Genomic DNA, 4,721 nt, shown 5'->3' on the forward strand with positions numbered 1-4,721 from the left:
TCTTGTGTTTTCTTATTTTTTGGTCTGGAGTTTATGACATGGGATTGTGTGTATGCATGTTTTCAAATGTGACCTTGTTGTTGTAGGTATATGAATTGATAGGTAGATACAAAACATGATCATTGGTTTTGTGTAGGGTAGGTAAACAAATTATAATTGCATAAGTTGACAAAAAATGCAATGCAATAGCTTAACCGCGGCAGTCCTCGACCTCGAGTGCCACAAGTCTTTTTTTTCTTGTAGCATAGTAACTACCATAGAGAAAGGAATACCTAGAGACGTGACTTCGGTTGATTTTTCTCTTCCATCCTACAAGCTGCAATGAGAGAAAAAACTCCACAGTGTTTATATGTGGTAGTTTTACCGTGCATTTTAAATGGCACCAACACATTCAATTGTGGAGTTTTGCTCAAAACAATTATTTAAGTGCTCATTAGACGAACTAATTCATAAAATAATAATAATAAATTCAAAACACGAACGTTTATTTTTATTTCTGTACATATTTATTGAAAGGTGGGTGTCTATAATGAGCTATTTAAGCTCAGATAGCTCAATCAAGTTCATACACAAACCAAAATCATGATTAAATTCAAAACACAAACCCGTTTGTGAGGGCACCTACTGCATAGAGGAAGAAATACCTAGAGAGCCGACTCGTACCCCCCTTTAGGGCTGCCAGATAAAATTTTATTATTGTCGGGACAACAGGTCTCAAATGGACAGAAAAAAAATACATGAAATCGAAACTAAAAAAATAGTAAAATACAAACTTTTCCATGCATATGACTCACTCCTAAATTTTTGTGGACTTCTTGCACAACTGAGTTGGTTAAAAAACCATTTTTTGAAAATCATTATTTGAAAAAAAAAAAAATAAAGTCTTCATCCATAAAAGACTATACCTAGTGAAAACGGGATATAAGGGTAAAATCTTAAATTGTTTACTTTTTACTTTTCATTGAATTTTAAAATTAAAACTATTGCAATTTTGTTTTAGAAGTTCAAGTCAAGATCTTAAGATATAGTAAATACTATTGGCATTGAAATACAAAATATCTTAATCCCCTGGAATGGCGAAAATAAATTAAAACTGTTACCCAAAATCGTTTTTTTTCTCCCTACAGTTTTCGAACGAAGACTGATAAAGAAACGGAATGTCGGGACAAAATCGGGACATTTTGCGAATCGGGACAGATAACTGGACAGGGTCTATATGTCGGGGGCAAAATGGGGACGTCTGGGAGCCCTACCCCCCTTGACCGCCATCAACTTAGCAGCACTTAGTGGGGATTTTCAAAATTTTTTATGCAAATAATTAGGTGAGAATTAGGTGAAATTTAGTGAATCAATTTTACAATTTGGTGAATCATAGTTTAAAAGTTATTAACAAATTACGTAAGGCGTAAAGTTAGCAGCACTTGGTCATGAAATTCAAAAAAAATTTCTCCATAATTCAGTGTCAATTTAGTGAATCGTATTTCATCAGTTTCATAATTTGATGAATCATAGTTTATTAAATAATAACTAAAATAGAAAAATTAACAAACGTGACGTAACGTAAAAAAAGCATTTGTTAATCATGGACACAAACCTCACGAATGAGAATGGCAGAGTTCAACACACCAAAACTGAACCTTAATTCAGATTTTTTCACATTGAACGCACTTAATATAAATGTATACTATGACAATGCGTTCAGGTGACGTTTTTCATTTACAAGATACACTTTGATTTGAAAATTTCCAATGCGAGTTACAACAAAAATGCTATTTTATAATACAAAAAAAGTTTGTTTACATCTTCACTAGCCCAGAACTAACATTGGACACTGATCTGTCTTGGAACATTTTTGAACTTCCGCAGATGATTGCTTCAAAAGTATGATTCACCAAATTCTGAAATTTGGAACATTTATTCAGAAAAAGACCACAAGCATTTTGGTACATAATTCATAATTTGGTGAATCTTAATTCAAGAGTTACATGCGATTTTCTTTTTGCGTCTTGGAACATTTTTGAACTTCCGCAGATGATTACTTCAAAAGTATGATTCACCAAATTCTGAAATTTGGAACATTTATTCAGAAAAAGACCACAAGCATTTTCGTACATAATTCATAATTTGGTGAATCTTAATTCAAGAGTTACATGCGATTTTCTTTTTTTCGCGTGCGTCTTGGAACATTTTTGAACTTCCGCAGATGATTACTTCAAAAGTATGATTCACCAAATTCTTAAATTTGGAACATTTATTCAGAAAAAGACCACAAGCATTTTGGTACATAATTCATAATTTGGTGAATCTTAATTCAAGAGTTACATGCGATTTTGTCTTGGAACACGATACATGTGTCCAAAGGTATACAAATAGCTGTGTTCCTTTGGCCTTAAGTATCTACTGCTAAGTACTTTTGGTTGTAAACAACTCCATTTCTTCTATAGAAAAAATAGCCGTTTTTTATTATCACTTGATCCATATAGATCATTAATTAAAATGTATTACAACAACTACATGAGATCTTGCAAGATCGCGATTCGTGATCCTGATGAAAAGCAAGATCACGATTCGTGATCCTGATGAAAAGCAAGATCTCATGTAGTTGTTGTAATACATTTTAATTAATGATCTATATGGATCAAGTGATAATAAAAAACGGCTATTTTTTCTATAGAAGAAATGGAGTTGTTTACAACCAAAAGTACTTAGCAGTAGATACTTAAGGCCAAAGGAACACAGCTATTTGTATACCTTTGGACACATGTATCGTGTTCCAAGACAAAATCGCATGTAACTCTTGAATTAAGATTCACCAAATTATGAATTATGTACCAAAATGCTTGTGGTCTTTTTCTGAATAAATGTTCCAAATTTCAGAATTTGGTGAATCATAATTTTGAAGTAATCATCTGCGGAAGTTCAAAAATGTTCCAAGACGCAAAAAGAAAATAGCATGTAACTCTTGAATTAAGATTCACCAAATTATGAATTATGTACCAAAATGCTTGTGGTCTTTTTCTGAATAAATGTTCCAAATTTCAGAATTTGGTGAATCATATTTTTGAAGTAATCATCTGCGGAAGTTCAAAAATGTTCCAAGACGCACGCGAAAAAAAGAAAATCGCATGTAACTCTTGAATTAAGATTCACCAAATTATGAATTATGTACGAAAATGCTTGTGGTCTTTTTCTGAATAAATGTTCCAAATTTCAGAATTTGGTGAATCATACTTTTGAAGTAATCATCTGCGGAAGTTCAAAAATGTTCCAAGACGCAAAAAGAAAATCGCATGTAACTCTTGAATTAAGATTCACCAAATTATGAATTATGTACCAAAATGCTTGTGGTCTTTTTCTGAATAAATGTTCCAAATTTCAGAATTTGGTGAATCATACTTTTGAAGCAATCATCTGCGGAAGTTCAAAAATGTTCCAAGACAGATCTGTGTCCAATGTTAGTTCTGGGCTAGTGAAGATGTAAACAAACTTTTTTTGTATTATAAAATAGCATTTTTGTTGTAACTCGCATTGGAAATTTTCAAATCAAAGTGTATCTTGTAAATGAAAAACGTCACCTGAACGCATTGTCATAGTATACATTTATATTAAGTGCGTTCAATGTGAAAAAATCTGAATTAAGGTTCAGTTTTGGTGTGTTGAACTCTGCCATTCTCATTCGTGAGGTTTGTGTCAATGATTAACAAATGCTTTTTTTACGTTACGTCACGTTTGTTAATTTTTCTATTTTAGTTATTATTTAATAAACTATGATTCACCAAATTATGAAACTGATGAAATACGATTCACTAAATTGACACTGAATTATGGAGAAATTTTTTTTGAATTTCATGACCAAGTGCTGCTAACTTTACGCCTTACGTAATTTGTTAATAACTTTTAAACTATGATTCACCAAATTGTAAAATTGATTCACTAAATTTCACCTAATTCTCACCTAATTATTTGCATAAAAAATTTTGAAAATCCCCACTAAGTGCTGCTAAGTTGATGGCGGTCCCCCCTTGCCCAAAAAACCAGCAAATTCAATTTCAGATATTTATTATTTTTCTCTTGTTTTCCTATCTGTGAATACGTGTGAAAGGTATAATAGGGGTATTCACGATTCGATGCATATGGTCTTGTATCGTTGTAAAAGTGCAAAAGTGTAACATTTTCTTAAAATAAAACAACCAAATATACAGAATACAATTTTTTTACACTTTTACACTTTTGCTATACCCCAACCCTATTGCAAAAATAAAATACAATGGTGCAAAATTTGTCTATTATAGTTGTAGTAGTAGAAAACAAAATTTTGCATTTTTACACTTTTTTGTTACACCGGATCGTGAATACCCCTAATGCGTTTAATAAAAAATAAAATAATAGCAAATAAACATATCTCAGAAAGGGCATACATTGACAAAATAAACAACAAACAAAAAACCCATATTTATGTCCTTTTTCCGAACAAAATTAATTTCCGCGGCAATTGTTTGTATGAGACAAATAGGTGGTTTGTGTGCGAAAAGCAGAACGAAATTTTTTGTTTACGATTTCGTTGTACTATTTGTATGGGAATTTTTCTTTCATATCAGCAGCGTACTAGCCTTTAAATGATATCAGTTTTCCGAACCCTGAACAATTTAATTATTTATAGAAAACAATAAATTTGGTAGCACTAGAAAAAAAATGTTTGGTTTTTTCCTTGTGTCTGGTTG

The 4,721-nt window shown here is 31.7% G+C and overlaps 1 protein-coding gene across 1 annotated transcript in view; it reads left to right on the forward strand.

Annotated features, from left to right (window-relative positions):
- LOC129913423 (annexin B9) overlaps positions 1–4,721 on the forward strand; it is a 206,492-nt gene that overhangs the window by 66,177 nt on the left and 135,594 nt on the right. The gene's annotated exons all lie outside the window — the stretch shown is intronic.

The sequence above is a fragment of the Episyrphus balteatus genome, chromosome 3, assembly GCF_945859705.1.
Source record: "Episyrphus balteatus chromosome 3, idEpiBalt1.1, whole genome shotgun sequence".
Lineage (NCBI taxonomy): Eukaryota > Metazoa > Arthropoda > Insecta > Diptera > Syrphidae > Episyrphus > Episyrphus balteatus.